Here is an 18,822-nt window from a genome sequence, read left to right as displayed (position 1 = left end):
CCCTTTCTACCTTCTAGGATGGCTCCCTCTTGATTTTGTCAAAAGGTTTGTGTGCAGCAGATCCCTTCTGTCATTAGAACTCCATCGTCTCTTTGAGGATTCTCTCTCTTGTAGTCGTTTATGTGTTTCGGTGGGATGGGGGTTTTGGATACCTTTGTGCTTGGAACGGATTGATGGGTGGACGGCTCGTGTGTGGAGGTTTCTACTAATCACTCCCTCATCATTGCTTCTAAGCTCTCTTTCAAATGGAGGCGATACCTTGGACGATGCCCTGTGTCTGTGCACTTAAGACGCCCTATGTCTGCGAATGGTTTTGCTGACTTGTCGTTTGTTTGGTTTGCTACAGCTATTGCCCCTATTGTGGATGATGCTTAAGTTGGTGCCAGATGTGTCCCTGCCATGGGCTTGTGTTGTGGAAGAGGCTTGTTATAGTTTGCTTCATTGTTCACGCAGCCTGCACTGGTCACCCAGTTTCTCTTTTCTGTTCTGTTCACTAGGGTGGAAGAGGCTCCTGTGGACCGTGCCTTTGTTCTTTTGGATGCGGTTGTTCTCAGACCATTTTCTTGGCCTTCTCAGTGTGCTTTTTTTCTGCATTCTATGAGGTTTACTAGGCTCTTGTTCTGCCTGGGGATGTGGTTTGGGTGCCAGTTAACATATCATGTGGCCCCTACTGTTGATCTCAACTTCTACCCCATCCTCCTCTAGCTACGGCGTTAGAAGTAGACTCTCAATGAAAGGTTGCAATCTTCTTTGTTCCATAACAAATTTAGTGTTTTCCCGTCCTTTGATTTTGGTGAGAGACACTCACTATGTGAGCTTCCCTACAGAGGTGGGCGGGGTTTTTCTTGGTGCATTGGTTTTTTTCGGTTGGCAGATCACCATTCTGCTTGTAAGCCCATTAAAATGGTAGGCTATTTGCAGCTTGAGTGTACGTTCTTCCCTCAGCATGTGAGGGTGACTTTGGTCTTCAACGGCTGTATGTTGTGGATAAGCCTTTGGATCCTGTCAGGTTTTTGCTAATGGAAGCCTACAGTCTGAGTGTGCACTTGTCCCTCAATCTATTGGAGTTTTGTGGAGTTTCATTGCTGGTATTTTGTGCCTGCCCCTCTTTCATTTTGCCACACGTCTGGGCACTTGTTGACTGTTGTTAACGGCGTCCTTTGGCCTCTGTACTATAAGTGACCAGTGTTGGCCATTTGTTCTTTAATAGGCCTTTTTAAAGAAGGCAGGTAAATCTATTGACACTGTGCCCTTTGTGGCCTTGACATGTAGCAGCCAGCACCTTTTGTAATGTGTTGTTGATCTTTTGACAGCCCTTGGGCTGTTGTTGTGTAAAAGGTCAGCCACTTGTGGCTGCTGATTAAATAGAAAAAAACATGCTCATGAAACAAGTAAAAAACACCAGCATCAGAAATTATTACATAAGTGATGGAAATACATTGGGTTATACAATCACAGTACCATGAAAGATAACATATTCATATCACAAAGGAATATGAGTTGTGCACATACATACACCATAAATAATAACAACTTAACATTCTTGTTTATCTGTCTCCAAATTGCAAAAATCCATATTAAATAGAGAAACAGCCATAACAAAGCTTGTAAGGAATTGAATGTTGCAACATTCATCAAATACCTATTGCGTGCATGCAAACGAATGTGGTGAGAGAGAATTTAAGCATAGAATTCCATACAAATCTACAACTGGATCTACATAGTGTTCAAAATGTGGATCTACCTCAGTTAGACTATTTCTTTAGGAACCTTGCCCTAATACCAATTGTTGAAAACGTCTAATATGAGATCAGGTGCATCAGCAAATATTAAAACTTAACCATTTAATAACCATTCATTCCAATTAACACACGTAGATGTAAATAACTGAAACAGAAAGAACACACAACACCAAGCATTTACATGGAAAACTCAATGTGGGAATGACCATTGTTTAAAACTCTCACTAAACAAAAATTCGAATACAATGTTTTGGGTTCTTAGCCAAAGGCGCTAACCGCTCTTCATCTAGACCTGCAAGCTTAGGCGCACAGCCCTAGGGCAAGATGACTTGTGATTTCATTCGTTCCATAGTATCCAAATCTTTCTCAGATTCAAACACTGTTCAAAACATGCATCTACGTTAACTGTTAGACTATTTCTTTAAGAGCCTTGCCCTAATGCCAATTGTTGAACACTTGTAATATGAGATAGGGGGTGACTCAGCAACTATTAAAACGTAACCATTCATTCCAATTAACACATGTAGAAGTAAATGATTGAAACAAAAAGAGAAACACACCACACCAAGATTTTTACATAGAAAATACAATGTGGGAAAAACCATGGTGAAAACTATCTCATTGCAGAAGAAGATTGAATATTATTTTTTGGGTTCTTGGCCAAGGATACCAACTGCTCTTCCTCTGGACTTGCAAGCTTAGACACGCAAAATTAGGGCAAGATGACTTGTAAAACACTAAAGATCATTTCTTTAGGCCAAGATACACTAGGTTTGATTACAATGCATTATTGTTGTAGAACTGAATAGAAGGGCATCCTCTCTAATGATGATTATTGTTCATTGTTCTAAACATCTGAAACTGACTTCAATACTGCTCATCTACACTCTTGCACCTTCGAACTTAATAAATCACATTTGCAATGTCTTTTATTCTAAGGAGTCAGATGCTGATTCCAAAGAGGTGACTTCATCTCATATGAGTGTAGGTAACCTAAAAGAGGCCTTTGTTCAGTCGTGCTTAGCTGACTTTGATGACAAAAGAGAACCTACACTGGGTGTTCTCCAAACAGCTAAAGCCGAATCTCTCTATTACTTCAGGCTGGACAGGTGGATTTTTCATGAAATCAAGAGCCTTAACCTGAAGTATTGTGCCTTGTCTGCTAAATTTAAGAATCTGCAGCAACGCATTGATAACAGTGGTAATGTTCCTTTGACTTCTCCTGATAACTTTGGTCCTTAGAGGAAAAAAAAGAATGGTGTTGGACCATTTATCTGCAGAGAGAAACGTTCTGGAAGAGAAGCCGGAGAATCTGAACAGCAAGGTGGAGAAAATGGGCACTACTCTAAGGAAGATTCTCCAGCATAGTCATGAAAGCATTAAGGTCTCGGCGGATCATCTAAAAGATCTTGTTGCTAGCCTGGAATGCACTTGTCAGCATAAGGCCATTGTCAATGTTGATCCTGATACTGAGGTAGTTGGTCTGATTGTTGGACCGGGCAAAAGAACCCGGGCAAGTCTCAAGAAGAAAGCTGCTACTATCCTGAAGTATATCCAGGAGCTGAAGGCCACAGTTCAGAAAATGAGCACCCTGGAAGAAGATTCCTCAGTGACCTTCAAAGATCTCCTAGGCTTATTCTGTTGTGTGTCTCTTGTCCTATCTCTTGCTAAGTTGTGTTGTTTTTTGTTGTGTTGATTTTTTTTTGGTCTCTTGTTGGTCTGTTGGTCTTCCAGCAGTGTTTTGTGATGTGGAACTTAATGCTTTATCTTTTCTAAGCTGGTTGTAAAGGGTTTCGGGTCCCTTCAAAACCTGTTTTTGCAATTAAAAAAAAGTCTTCTATTATTTGAAATATCTTTTGTATTATTTATCCTCCTCAACACATAATAACATCAATTAGGTCAGCATAATTAGATGTAATGTGCAAAACATTAACAGTCATCCCCAAATTCTTTCTCCAATACATGCAGAATGAAAACAAGATGTGTGAAGCATTGCACCATGTATCTTGATCCTAAATCAACAGCATCAACTCTGCAGACATCAGCACAGATCAAAACAACTCAAGTCAGCTCCGGAAGATAGTACCACTAATGCAAGCCAACCAAACATACTTAAAATTTGATCAAAGCTCCACAATGCCTATACATGCACAATGTAGCATCACCTTACACCAAGAAAGCTATATCAGAGAGCTATAACACCAAATCTGCTGAAGGTGGCGAATACAAACCACTCCTACAAACTGATGCACCATCTCTGCTTGACCAAAACTTAGATCATCACCAAATTAGCTGCAAATCATATGGGAACATGAAACCTGAGATCTAACATTCTTCTACATCCACCAACATCGCATTACACCAGCAAGATAAAATGAATCAATGTGCCACAATGCAGACCAAAATACAGAACCCTGTCTTATAGATTGTTCCCCAGAACAGATTGTTCCCCAGAACAGTTGGCCAACTTCTGCAGCAGACACCTGAATACTTCTCCAATGCTCCTAAATAGACCTAAAACATCTATATAGGAGCATTGCAAACTTACAAGAGCAGAATATTTATCACTACCCAAAATTTAGGGGAGATGAGCATCTTTGTAGCCTGGAATATTCAATGCCAACAATACCCTGTGAGCCCTCTTCCATCGACAGAGAAGAAAAAATTTGTTGAAAAATGTTCCAGAGTACAATGATGAAGGGAACATACATGCACTGCTCAAGCTTTGTGGTGGTGGTCTGCTTCTGCTGGAAATAATTGGTTCCCAATTGGCCACTATTAGAAATGCAAATAATATAGTGATACTACAGATGATTAGGGAAGGGGAGAAGGTAGAAGACGAAGATATCAGCGACCGAATAGTTGATTTTAAACCATCTACAATCGTCTCCAACAAAGATTCACAAACTCCTAATACTGCATCACTTCAGAACAGACAAGAACACCAATGAACTCAATTTTCAAGCCATATCAACATCAACAACACAGCTCATATTTGCAACCAGAAGCATATGTGTCTAATGTTCAGCATATTGTAATTATGGTACCTAATTTTTCAGAAAAAAAGAATTGCATTCCTCTTTGTTGAGGATTTAGTTTAGCCTCTCAAAGAAAATGTGGAGGAATTTGCAACCGCAACATTGCAAGAAGCCATTAAGAGGGTGTTAACCATGGAACCATTTGTAAAAAAGTGTGCTCTCTCTCATCATTCTAAGGAATAAGAATTTCAAGGAAATGCCCCAGCTTGGAAAGGTCCACACTGCCATTTGCAACGAAGGTCAATGAAAAGAAGAATGATCTTCAGAGAAAGCATTTATGTTTTTATTGGAGAGAGCCAAGGACTCCAAGACATAGATGCCTAGGTAAAGGACAGTACATAATGTTGAAATGGCATCAAGTAGAGATTCAAACTCAGAGGGTGAAGCTGAGGAATTTGAGATTCAGTCGAGCATGAAATTGACAAGGTAAAGAATGAAATTGCAAAAGAGAGCACACTTGTTGCTCTTTCAAGAGTGAAGTGTTATCTGATAGCAGATGACTGGGAGCTTTTGTATGGACTGGAGATGCTCAGACAACTTTTGATTAGCTTAAGGATGTAAAAAGCTTGTCCCCTGTACTTCCTATTCCTGAATTTTCAATGTATTTTATTTGCCAAGTGCAATGCATCTAGAGAAGGCAGTTCTCGTGAATTGTAACCCAAAGGGAGCATCCAATTCCATTTGAGAGCAGAAAACTTAGTAAACTGCAAAAATGTTATTCCATTTATGACAAGGAAATGTTGACAATGATGCACGCAATAGAAAGGTTTAAACAATTCTTGGTTTGTGTCAGATTTGTAGTGAAGACTAATTACAAGTCTTATATTCTTTCTCAACCAAAAAGGCAAACAATTTCCGGCTAAAGTGGGTGAGCCAGTTGCAAGCTTATAGCTTTGAATAGAATAAGTGAAAGGTAAGCAAATGATAGTGGTTGCTCTTTTAAAGAGGCTTACCGTATGCTCACTTCTACTGCTTCTACTGATTGGAAAGTTTCCATTATCGCAAAGTATGCTAAGCATAAATTTTCTGCTGCTATCCTTGATGAGGTTATTGAGATGACAGGTAAGTTTTGATGAAGAGGCTAAACCTCTGCAAACAAGTCTTTTTGGTAGTTAGGTTTAAGATTAAGGAAAAGATTCTGAAAACCTTTGATGATACCCCATTAACAAGACATCAAAGGTAATATAAAAATGATGGGAAGATTCATGAGAGGTTTACATGGAAGGGATTGAAGGAGGATATCCACAAGCGTATCAGCCAGTGCATGACTTTCCAAAAGGACAAGAGAGAATAAATCTTTCCAGCAGACTTACTCCTGCAACTACTGATTCCTTACAAAAATGGTAGAGCTTATCCATGGATTTATCACAGGATTAGGTACAAGGTAGAGACCATATTTATCATGTGGTTGACAGCTTGACAAAGTATGCACATTTCAGTGCTATGGCTTCAGATTTTGAGGCACCTCATGTAGCAAATATATTCTTCAATAGAGACATCCATGTTGCATAAATTGCTCAAGAACATTGTCACTGATAAGTACATATTTCTCAGTTATTTTGGCAAGAATTGTTTCACTTGACAGGTAGAGAACTTACACCAAGTACTAGCCACCATCAACAAACTAATGGTCAAACAGCAAAAGAGAATAACTGGATTGAAGGTTGCTTGAGGAATTATGTTTTAGATTAGTTGCTCCAATACTTTGCACATGTCAAATTGGGATATCAATTTTAGAGCACTCTACGGTTATGATGCACTTTCTTTTCCTTGTTTATTACAACAGGTAACTAGATTCATCAAAGTCGAGAGATATTGAGAGCAATAAAAAACAATTTGCAGTAAGCATAAAATCAAAGAAAGACTTAAGCAAAGAACAAAGATCATTTAAGCAGGAGACTTAGTTTTCTTGACCATATAAGCAGACTTCTATTAAGAAGGGTGGAGTTGAAAAGTTCAAAGCCCAATACAATGGACCTTAAAAGTTGCAAAGAGAACCAGTGAAGTGGCCTACAAGTTGGAGCTTCCACTAACTGACAAGATTTATTATTTTTTACATGTCTTGTTTGAAGAAATTCCTTGGTCAACATATTATTTCTTCGAAGGAGTCGCCACCCTTATACAATGAGCAATTTTAATTCCAAAAGAGGTTCTGGATACCAAGTCAAAAACTTGAGAAACAGCAGCATTACAAAATATAAAATTAAATAAAAGAATTAGCAACTGAAGATGTCACTTAGGAAGGACCTAAGATATTTGAGCATTCCAATTTGTGTTGCTTAAGGACAAGCAATCTTGAGGAGGGTGGATTCCCATGTCTACTTTCCAAATAATTGAGCAAACTTACAGAGTTGTCAAGGATCAAAGATTGGAGCTACCACTTGGTCTGTTCGGAAGACAAAAGACCAGAGTGGATTTAGAGAGTTGTCAAGGGATCAAAGATACTGCCTAACCCATGCCCAAGCAAAAAAACTCAGGCAGAATCAGGGAGTTGTCAAGGATAGGAGATCAAAGCTACCACTTGACATGTGCCAAGGCAGAAGACTGAAGCAGCTTCAAAGAGTTCTGAAGGACCGAAGTTCAAAGATACTGCCCAACATATGCCAAAGTAGAAGGCTGGATTAGAACTCAAGGATATGCCAAGGGTTGAGGATGAAAGATATTGCCTAACATGTGCCACGGTCAAAGATTGAGGTGAACTAGTGTTGTGAGGTTTTCACACCATCGCCCCAAAACTTTTGGGGACCCCCTTTTTCTGGATCGCCTTCGCAAATTGTTTTTGGAGTTGTCCAAAAGTTTTCAATTTGAAAATTGTACACTTTGGACGCCTTCAAGCCAGGAGGGATGTAGTGGATTTCTTTTTTTTTCACCTGATCTTAACTTGATTTTCTGGAGCATGTAATTTTATCCTTAAGCCAAACAAATTTCAAAAACAACAGTTTCGATGGTTAGAACAATATCCACCCGGATAAATTTGCAAAATTTTGGACTCAGATGGATTTTGAAAATTTGATATAATTGTATAGACTTGAGCATATTTTCAAAATGAAATTTTTTTTTAAGATTTAATTGTTTTGGAAAATCTTGAATTTTTCGGTGAAAAAGAAATTTTTGATAGTGAGATTAAAAATTGGAAAATCAATTTTGGATGCTAGAAAAATGATTTATTCTGGTTAAAATTAAAAGTAAATTAAATTGCAAAATTTCATTAAATTGGTTGAAATATTGCTTAGGAGATTTTTTAAATATTAAAAGAGATTGGTAAATTAATAATTGAAAATCGATTTTGACTTGCTAAATTCGATTTTAATGATACTTTAACTACCAAAACGTTTTTAAATGAAAAAGTTTGGCATCTCCTAGGCTTTCCTTGTTTTATTTTGCAATTTTTTATCACAACCGGCAATTAAATGGGCTAATTTCACTTTGAGCTAAGTAATTTTAGCATAGCATTTAAATATGTGCCATTAATAAAGATGCTAATTTAATTTTGCTTTCCTCCAGGGCAAGTCGGCCAGCTTGGAGGGACAAGGAAATTTTGGTATGAGGGGCTCCCTCTCTCTTATTTCCTCATTCCATCTTCCTCCTTCCTTAGTGAGCGATTTCTCTTGGAGAGGCAATTTGCAGATTTGGGCGATTTTCTTGGGCAGATTTTTCCTTGCTTGGTTTCTCTTGGACGAATTTATGCCCTAGGTAAGATTTTGGAGCAGATCTGAATTTTTCTTGCTTAGGCGATTTTTGTTGAGGCCTAATTTTCTTTCCAAAGACTACGATTTCAACTTCCAATTTTGGGCAATTTTGCTTGGTGAAGGAGATACATGATCCAAGGTCTGATTTTTGGCCAATGTGGGCAATTTCAAGGGGTCAAAATTCTGATTTTTGCTAGGGCATCGTTATTTGCAAGAAGGATTGAATTTTTTAAGATCTGATCTGAACTTCAAGAGGGCCCTATTATTGGTAAAGACAAAATTAAGGTAAAATTCTACTCATTTTTAGTGGTGAAGATTGGTTTAAAGGCGGATTCCACTACTTGTTCTTGCTTGGTTCGTTTCCCTTATATTCTTCTTGTATTCATCATCCACCACTTCATCATTCCATTAATATGTTGAAGTTTGGAGAGATAAGTGTAGATTTCATGATAGGACACTTGGCGAGGCAAAAATAAGCTAGACCACCCTAGATTGAAGTTGGGAGATATAGGTGTAGTCCATCCTAAGGTAACGACGAGGCAGAAATAAGCTTGATTCCATCGATAGATATAAGGTTGGAGATTGATAAGTGTAGCCCATATCATCTAGAACGAAGGGGCAGAAATAAGTGTTTAGGATGGTAGACGTTAGTGCAAGCAAGAACCCAAAGGGAACTAACACCGAAAAAGACAAGGAAGACATGATGCCTAAGACCACCTTCTTCTTGAAAGTAAGGCAAATAAGTGATACCAATATCGGTACAGTGAACATGATATAGTTAAAGGACAGATCGAAGGAAGGACAATCCCCCATGACAAAGAAGATCTACAAGAGCAGAATTGTACACGCGGTGGCTTTCCCTCTTACCTTGCCTTGTGCGGAATTGGTAATGGAGTGTGCATCCTGGTCTGATATTGTTACCAAATCCATAATTTTTGATGAAAGGAAGAAAGTGTCAGCCAACATTGGCGGACAAGTGGTTGAAGAAACATTTAATATCCCCCAGTACAAAGGCATGACAGTGGTAATGATGGATCAAGCAGCCAAGTCATTTCACGATAATCAGGAGGCTTTCTTCATTCACCTAAAGCAAAATTGGTTACACGAAGGCAAGAAAGGAGTTACCAGATCATCAAGGCTCACTGTGTCAGATTTCAAATCAGAGTATGGCGATCTCATTGTGCTTCTCAGCCGGATCATGAGCTTCACTCAAGGTATGCAATTTGAAAACTAGATGTATTATTTTATTGATGAAATTGAAAATGGAAAAAGAAGATTTGATTGGGCTAGGATTATAAGCGAGAATTTAGAATTGCAACTTAGGACCGTACAAAATCAAAAGCAATTCTATATGGGGTCCTATCTTTTCTATCTAATTGCAAAATTATATGAAAATCCTAGACTTAAGGCCTTAGGAGTAATTGGCAATGGGTCGAGGCAATGTTTGGTGCATGAGTGCTATTCACAACTTCATTTGCACAACACCAAGGATTATAAGATGTTTTGTGACACCTTTGCCATGAAGACAGTAAGGATATTACAAGGGACACCTACTAAGAGGCTCTCATCGGAAGCAAAAGCAAAAGTCAAGAAGTATGAGAGTTGGTTCATCCAATTACAGCAATTCACTTATATTAGAGTAGTAGGAAGTACAATTTGCCCCAAGAGACTTCCAAGGTACCCATCGGACAAGGTAGTTTTGATGGAATTGGCTAGGCAACTGGAACATAATGACAAAATGATTAAACTTAAAGGTGAGACAGGGATTACCTTCTCATTTGGAATTGGCAATGATAGTTGCCCCAGTCCTATTACCTTTGCAGCTACGGAGAAAGAATTAGAATGGTATCATCTAGCATGGTATAGAGCAAGGCAAGGATTTGATCCTAATGGTCTTATAAAGGCATCTCATGGAAATACATTCAAACATGTTCCTACTATAGAGGATTTATGAGCCAATGCACGAGATGACTTTCACGTGAGAAAGCTAGCTTTCTCAAGATTGTCAGTGAGCATGATGAGGGCAATCAGATGGAGAGGCCTTGATATTCCCGATCAACTGGAAGATGATGAAAATGTGCTGAGAGAAGATTATGATATAGTGGATGGGACAGAGTTGAATCCAGTGGATTGGAATGATCACCAAGATCCTTCCTTGGAAATAGTCACAAGGACAGTTGATCTGTACACCAAGTTGTACTACAATGGGAAGTTAAGGAAATTACAAAGTCAGAGGGTAACCTTACTTATGAGAAGATGAAACCAAAAGAAGGTCCAGCAGAATCAGTCGGACAGAAAGGTGAGGGCAGTAGCCAGCAACAAAGAACAGTTAAGAATAGGAAGAGAAGTTTGGAGGTCGAGAAAAGTAAAGAACATCAAGAACCTCCAGCAAAGAGACAAAAGCCAACAAGATAATACAAGAGAGAGCATAATTGAGACTAGAAGCCAAGAAGATAATACAAGTGGGCAAGGGGCTGTTGTAGAGGTGAGCTCTAATTCAGAATCAAGTGGTTACAGCAATAGCACCGAGTACCCTCTTCTCTCGAAGAACCAACATGGAGAAGATGTGACAGTCACTAGTGAAGAAGAAGATAGGCCAATTGATCTTGAGGAAATAAGCTAGGCACCCGAGGCCATTGCTGATGCTTTGCTAGTCGAACCAAATCCAAATTTGGGGAGATGCACTACACCACTATGGTTGAGGCAAATGCTTATGCCAAGAGGTGAGGTGGTGACTATCCGAACAGTTGAAGACATCCAAGGATTAGTAGAAAAGGGTGATAGTGAGAACTAGAAACAAATTGCAAAAATGATGACAAAGGTAGTCAAGAGCGACAATGATGGTCACTGAAAATTCAGATTGCTATACCAACGGTTAACAAGGCATTGGATGAGATTGTAGCTCAGGAATATGAGATAGTTAAACATAACTTGGGAAGAATCATGGATGACATGGAATGTGAGGAGATCTAGGAAGGCGTCGTTTCAATTAGAGAAAGATTGAGGAAGGCATACGAAAGGATTGTAAAGTTGGAGGCTGAGAACAATTATTGGAGAGATTGCCAGCCTATCCAACAGTTCCACCAAGCAGCCCTTCCACAAGACAGCGGGAGCAACACAGAAGAGATATCGGTTCAACTGCGTGAAGTCAAGGATTGGATCCATGATACAATCCAAGATGGGAAAAAAAATTTGCCTTCCTTTGTCTCGACATTCAAGTCATTAGTGGTTATTAGAGATAAATTTAGAATATTTTAAAGTGAATGGAAGGATTTCCATCCAGTCAAGGACTTAGCCATTCCCAAGCTATAGGGATTCATTGAGCTACCGGAGAAATATTTGGAAAGAGCCAAGTTGGTAGATGGAGGATTGAGTACGATGGAGTCTTGGTTTGTTGCCTTGACTATCAGATTGAGAATACTTGAAGAGGTACAGAACAAGATTGCACAGCACAGCCCAAGCATTGACACTTCCATTTCAACCATGATGAGCGACGTTGGGGCTGCGCTTGATTTTGAAGATATCAAAGAGGAGAACATCAATGAGACAGATTTTGAATCGAGATTGGATGAGTTGGGGAAGGTTGTCATCAAGAAGAAACATTTGGGCACCCTTGCCTCCCTCAATGCCTTTATCGGATATGCAAAAGAGTATGAGAAGGACCATGAGAAGACACTTGTAATGTCCCCATTTTAGCAATTGACCAAGTGTGTGTGCGTTAGCCTTGTTCTACATGGTCCCGAGGGCTAATGGAGGGTTTAATGGGATCCTGGAGTGTTTTGGCCTAGTCATTTCCAGTTTGGGCCAAAACGAAGTTGATTTACTTAGTTTCAGGCATACTTACTATTTTTAGTAAGTCGACAGGACACAGTGCAGGTCAATTTTGGTGATTGGATTCGATACTCCTCGGTGAAAGCTTTCCGATGAGCTATCACTCGCATTATTCGGAGTCCAATTGCTAATACATTTTAATGTCTGAAGTTTTATTAAAGTAACGTCTAATTTAATTGTAAAATATTAAAGTGTTACTTTAATATTTATTTTATGGTGATGTGTACCCAAGGGAGACATAAGGGGTATTTTAATATATGTTTTATATATTACACATCTTTTATCCCACATTGCCCATATGAGTTGAGCGGACCCTTGGAAATAGAATAAAAGGAAGCATCTGTGGCTTCATTAGGCAGGTTGAATATGAGAAGAAATTGGTGTGTGAGTTGCAGCTCCGTTCTTGGCATTTGAGGACGTCTATCCTCTCTTGTAACATTCTAGACGTCATCCCCTTGGGGTTTGGCCTTTGGAATTCTTTGTTATTGGCTTCATTATCAGGCAGTTTAGTTGCATTTCCAGATATCTTCTTCACTACTTGTCCAACACTTATGCCGCTTTGAGGGAATGGTATTATGAAGGTAGTGGACTGATTGAAGGACAAAGTATTGTAGCAGCAAGTTCGAAAGCATGGGTTGGAGTATTATGTCAATACTGCTGAAGTAATTAGTGAGTAGATAAATCTGCCATGTATTTGGTTTTATGAATTCTGAAAATAACATTTTATTAGCAACAGTTCATTTCCACTTTGCATATTATTGTAGTTTCTTTCTTGTTTATGTTGTATAATACCAATTCCATGCACGAAACAAATAAACGTTTGATTTCCGGAGTTATAAGGGGTTTAAAACATTAAATGGAGAAATAAGAAGTTGAATGCAAACTGTTTGACATAATTCCTTTCAGCAATTTGGTTTAGTTTTTTTGGGACATCCATGGGTGCCCATTACAACACTGCAAGCAGCAAGCAACATAATGAATTCAACTGAGCTCAAGATGAAAACATACACCTTGCCCTCCCATGAAGGAAGTCAACGACAAGCTAGCCAAGTTCATCATTTTGGCTAAAACGATGAAAGAAAAGGGTAGAACTATATTAGAAGATCATTTGATGTAAGCCCAAGTGGCAAATTCTCCTTCTTCTTGGGTAGGATAGGTGTCTGATTTCGATTGGCTACCATTTTGGTGCCTTCTCATTGGTTGCCACTTTTCCTTTTTTCATTGGTCCATTGATGAGGTCGCATCTTCTCATTGGCCGATGGGGTGGCAACCCTAATTAGAGTTTCTAGGATCCAATTTAAATCGTTGGTTTTGCCTCTTTATCTCTACTGTCGGTTGTAATTTTGGGCCTCTATATAAGGCCATTTGCTCTCATTTGTAAAGGGTCGGAGAATATTGTTGCTAAAATAATACCAAAATTGCCTCTCTTTATCATTGTTGTGACTTGCATGGTGATTAAGAACATTTGGTGTTATCGCATGGTTTCTACTTCCAATAGTTAAAGTTAGATTTCCTTTGAAGTTGTTAAAGTAGATTTCATTTCAAGAAGTTGTCAAGTAAGAGTAATAGTAGATGGATAGTTGCATGGTGATATTAGTGGATATTTGATAGGGATCTATAACTAGGCCACTAGCATCCTAGCAGCTTGTTGGGAAGCCTTGTGTGGTAAACTAGTCATTTTCCCTTGAATCATTGCATCTATGGAGGTAGAGCCACTAGTTAGTTTTCATCATATTCGATCCCCGTCCATTTGCTAATATTTTCATTCATAGGAGTAGGAGTAGAGCAGCAAGTACTTTAGTAGTTAGAGTTTTGAATAAGAAAGTTAGGAAAGCATAAGTCATTTGAACACACCCTCCATCATCACCATCATCAACATCATCTGGCACTCATACAAAATCATCACCACCACAATGAGAGCCCAAGTTATCTTTGAATGAACAACGTAAGGCCACCTACATGATTGCCAGCAAATCACATCAATAACTGAGTTAGTATCCACAGGTGTAATGAAGACTGGAGTTTTTCTCATGTCTTCATGAGTATTAACTTTTCAAGAGAGGAATTGAGTGTTTGATATCCCATATCAAGTGTTCAATTGCTATATGTTATTAGTGGTACAAAACTGACATCAACAACTAGGGGATATGTCTGGGGTAGGAGATTAAAGATACCATCTAACCCATGTCAAAACAAAAAGCTAAATTTTGATCTAGAAGTTTGTAAGGCCTTTATGATTGCCCTGTTATATAACGTGTTAATTTCGAATTTGGGCCTTCTCACCAATTTAGGTTTTGGCTGACTAGCTTCATCATTTGGATTTGCAGCATACATAAGGACAAAACCCCGTAGAACATTATGATCAATGGACAAAAACACATTGGTAGCTGGAGCCAATGATGCCTTTCCTTTTGTACTTCATAGTTAATTCTGCAATGTACAAGGCAATAATAGAACCCAAAGACTCAAATCATCCTCATTCACTGAATTGTAGATTTAGCACTACTTCCAGTTCTTTATAGACTTCACAAGTATGATGGTATTACAAATGCTCGCTTTAAGTCCAATGTACAGTTAATTTGCAAGATGTGGACTCTATGTAAGCACCAAGATGGAATATAAAAAGCTGATTAAAGCATAAACAAAACAATAGTTATGCAGAAAGATAGTTCATATGGAACCAATGAATTTTATTTTTATTTTTTTCTCAGGAAGTGCATTGACCTAGGCATATGTCTGCATCTACATATTTTAAAAGAGTATATACATTAATGGTTCTGCTTGTCTATAGGCTTGCAATGTATGTTTGATAATTTAATATGAGATACTGTTCTTCTTTAAGAGTATTTTATTTTAATTAATAAAACATTACTCTACAATGTGTGTGATGTATAATTACTAATTATACTTTTAATTATTGTGGTTCTCCCCAACCACTGTTACTTGGAGTGACTAGTTGAAATTTAATTATTATTATCTAGTATCTCCTTTCCAATATGGACTTTATTGGGATAACTGCCAGAATCATCAAGGCTATATCAATAGGCTTCACTCATGTCACAACAATATCTTTATAGTTGAAAACTGGGCTTTGATTTGAGCTTTCCATGTCCTGGGCCACTTTCACTCACTGGATCCCCAGCTCATTATTTTCTGTTCAGGTGGCTTTATATAAAACTGAAAGGTCATCCAAAAAGCCAAGTAAACGGCTTTTGTAACACTCTAAGCTATAATCTTGTGCAAAGACAAAAATACAACAAAATAAATAGAGCTGAAACAGCAATAATTTGCTAATTGAATATTCATATAAAAAATTAAAGTTCCAAGAAACTGCAGTTCATTCCATAGGGAAAAAAGGAACCGAAGCCAGGAAATGATTTCATTGCAAAGCAAATCCACAGGACACTAAATTTACCCTGCAGGAAAAAAATACAAGAAATCCATATAGTTTATTTGTTCAGATGTCTAAAAAACATATGGATATGGCTCACTCTCACAAGCTTGAAACCTCTTTGCTCTTCTCCATACTGTTTGCAAATACATGATGTAGAAAAACATAGGAACTCTGGGACACTTTTCAAATCCTTGCAAGTCAATTTAATAGATTTCTTGTGTTGCCTGGCCTTCCCAATTCAGTGTATATCATTTCAGTATTGGGGTGAGAACCTTACACTGAACTGAGCATGCAAAATCACAATTTACACCACACACCCTGTTAGACAAAATTCAAAATGTCATCTCGTACAGCTCCTCCAGCTGGTGAATCCATATGATGAAATCCCTCAAAATTCAAGGAAGAAAATGTCCAACTTGCTTGTTCCTGAGTTAAGTATTCAGAAGTATGGATTCACAGGCCAGAAAATCTTTACTCATGTACTCTTTATTTGCCAAGCCATCTACTGCTCACCGTTGAACAGTCAGCTTCTTTTCTTATAAGTGTTATGCACTAACACAGTCACTAGGTTCATCTAGGCATCATTGCTGAAACTAGAATTTATTTAGATTCATTTTGGATTGAATCAACTCATTTCAAAACATGTTATAGACAAGTGAGGAGTTCAATCAATGTGTACTATCTTTCTGGCAAACATAATTTGTAATATAAAATAAATTGTTTTCTGGATTTGATTGTGTGTGTGTTTTTACACATCAACGTTTCGGATCATACTACATGATCTATCATCAGGATGAGAAAGTGCAGGATAGTAAAGATACGCAAACTGAACCTTTCTCAGGAGCTATAAGAAGAGAAGGGGAGAGCACGCACACAATCATGCAAAGAATAAAAGAACAAATAAGAATAATGGATTCACATATCATTGGTCTTTTATTCTTTACATGATTGTGTGTGTGCTCTCCCCTTCTCTTCTTATAGCTCTTGAGAAAGGTCCAGTCTGCATATCTTTACCGTCCTACACTTTCTCATCCTGATGATGGATCATGTAGTATGATCCAAAACATTGATGTTAAAAAACAGACACAATTGAATCCAAAAAACAATTTATTTCATTTTACAAATGGATTGTGGAAGTCTGATAATGTTAAATAATTTGTAATGTCTCCATTTTTAGCAAGTTCCTACAATTGGCTTGGTTAGTTCACTATCGGGACCCTCGTGAGCCTTATAAAAGTGGGATTTGAGGGTCCAAGTTGTCAGGTTATATGCTTTCTAGTAGCCTGTGGTGTGTTTTGGCTCCATTTGAGGACTTACTATTTATAGCAAGTCAAAATTGGTTTTGATGAGCTCAATTGAGTTAGAGGAGTTGAGTGATGCCCTCGATTTTTATTTTGGGCTTCTGGTCTGGGCTCCAAGAAGCTTGAAGGGAGCGTCTATTACTAGTAAGTCACTCCGTCAGGTTCATTCATTATCTTTCTTCATCAGGATTACTCTGGTGTTGTCAGATTTCGATTATGATGCTTCTTCAGTTGTTTTCGCAAGACGGGTGAATTATTATTATTGTTCATCTAAATATGTTGAGCTTGTTATTTTTGTTGGTGTTTAATGTCGGTTACCTCAGTATCATAGCTCGTTGGAACCGAGTTGAAAAGTTTAAAATCGTGGGCACAAGAAAAACTGGCCTTGTGTGTTAGAATTTTACGTTATGGTCAAAAAGGTCATTTTTTGAGCCAAAAGAAATTAATAAATTATTTTATAATGGCACTTCATTATATTTTAACATTGTTTGGAGGAACATTCTTAAGTGAATTTCATTTGGGATACTTGTGTCATTTGAAGATTATAAATACAAGGCCATTTGATGGGAAAGGCATCCAATTGATTATTAGCTTTTATTGCCTGTGAAGGAGTTTTCCAAAGTTTGTTCCTATGCCCTTGCTGAAGTATAAGAGTTTGAGTCTAAGAATTGTCTTTGCAATTATCTTGCAAATTGCTGATGTGGTATAGCAATTTTGCCAATTGCTTCTCTGCTGTTTCTCTCTGTATCTGAGAAGTCAATTTGTGTTGGAGAAATTGCCAGTGTTTGGAGGGATAATTAGAGCAGCTAAACTACATCTGTCTGTGAAGTTTGAAGGCAGTTGTGCACATTTGAGAGGCTGCCGTACATTCCTAGGGCTGCGGCTAGCTTGTTTGTGGCCTGCAATCATTCTTTTAGAGCCTGCAATTAAATTAATCAGGCCCATGACTAATTGGTTGAGCACCTGCAGCCATATTGAAAGCCTGCACACAATTGTTGTGGGCAGTAATTCACTGTATGAGGGCTGTGATCAGTAATTCCAGTGGCTTGCTGAAAGGAGCGATTGGGTCTGCTGTTATGGACTATTAAATCTGCATTTAATGAACTTAGATCTTCTGCTATTCGGCATCATTTTGGGACTACTGTAGCATTACATATCTGGGCAGTGATTTGGTGGAGGACCTGGTTACTTATCATGCATATTGAAATCAGGTTCTTAAGTTTGTAATTCAATCTTGGTTTCATGTTTGAAATGCACAGCAGGTTCATTCTTGTAAACAATAATAGTTCTATTGTGATCAAATAAGCAAATCAGTTATAATTGATACCTTCAATTCAGAAATATATATGCAAACACATAAAAAAGAGTTAGATATCGGTTGTTTGGTATTCATCTATGCAAGAGTCTTGAAGTCTGATTTAACTGGTAATAGTGAGTAGTTTATTACACATCCTAGTATTATGTTCAAGATTTTAAATACCAGTGATATCAAATTGCATGCCAACTGTTTGACGAAATGTCCAACTGTTGATGTTTTGGTCGCTTTAGTAGGATAAACCTGTGAGATCAAGTTAATATAATTAAAATGATATATATATATATATATAAAATTAGGTTTGCTATTATATTAATTATCTTAATGAATAGACATGTCCCATCATGGGACATGTCTCTTCTCGATTTATTCCTCATACAAAGAGATCGATGCATTTGGAAAACACATATTGAAGACAGCAGTGCTATTACATTTGCAGCAGATCCTGAGAATCCAACTTGGCATCAGAGCCAAGTGCAAATTTAAGAAAGGAGACTCCATGAACCTTGTTT

General features: G+C 38.1%; 1 protein-coding gene and 1 long non-coding RNA gene across 2 annotated transcripts in view; both read right to left on the bottom strand.

The window, feature by feature from the left end:
- The window catches only part of LOC149552984 (uncharacterized), a 74,899-nt gene that overhangs the window by 11,675 nt on the left and 44,402 nt on the right, over positions 1–18,822 (bottom strand). The window lies entirely within an intron of this gene.
- Positions 3,578–4,036, bottom strand: LOC149552985 (uncharacterized). The gene is made up of 2 exons (XR_016353001.1): positions 3,908–4,036; positions 3,578–3,774 (listed from the first exon to the last, which is right to left on the bottom strand). It is a non-coding gene; the product is annotated as an uncharacterized LOC149552985 (long non-coding RNA).

The sequence above is a fragment of the Cupressus sempervirens genome, chromosome 6, assembly GCF_028749045.1.
Source record: "Cupressus sempervirens isolate cs-2001-9-10 chromosome 6, ASM2874904v1, whole genome shotgun sequence".
NCBI classification, from domain to species: domain Eukaryota; kingdom Viridiplantae; phylum Streptophyta; class Pinopsida; order Cupressales; family Cupressaceae; genus Cupressus; species Cupressus sempervirens.
This window is presented reverse-complemented; position numbering and strand designations above follow the sequence as displayed.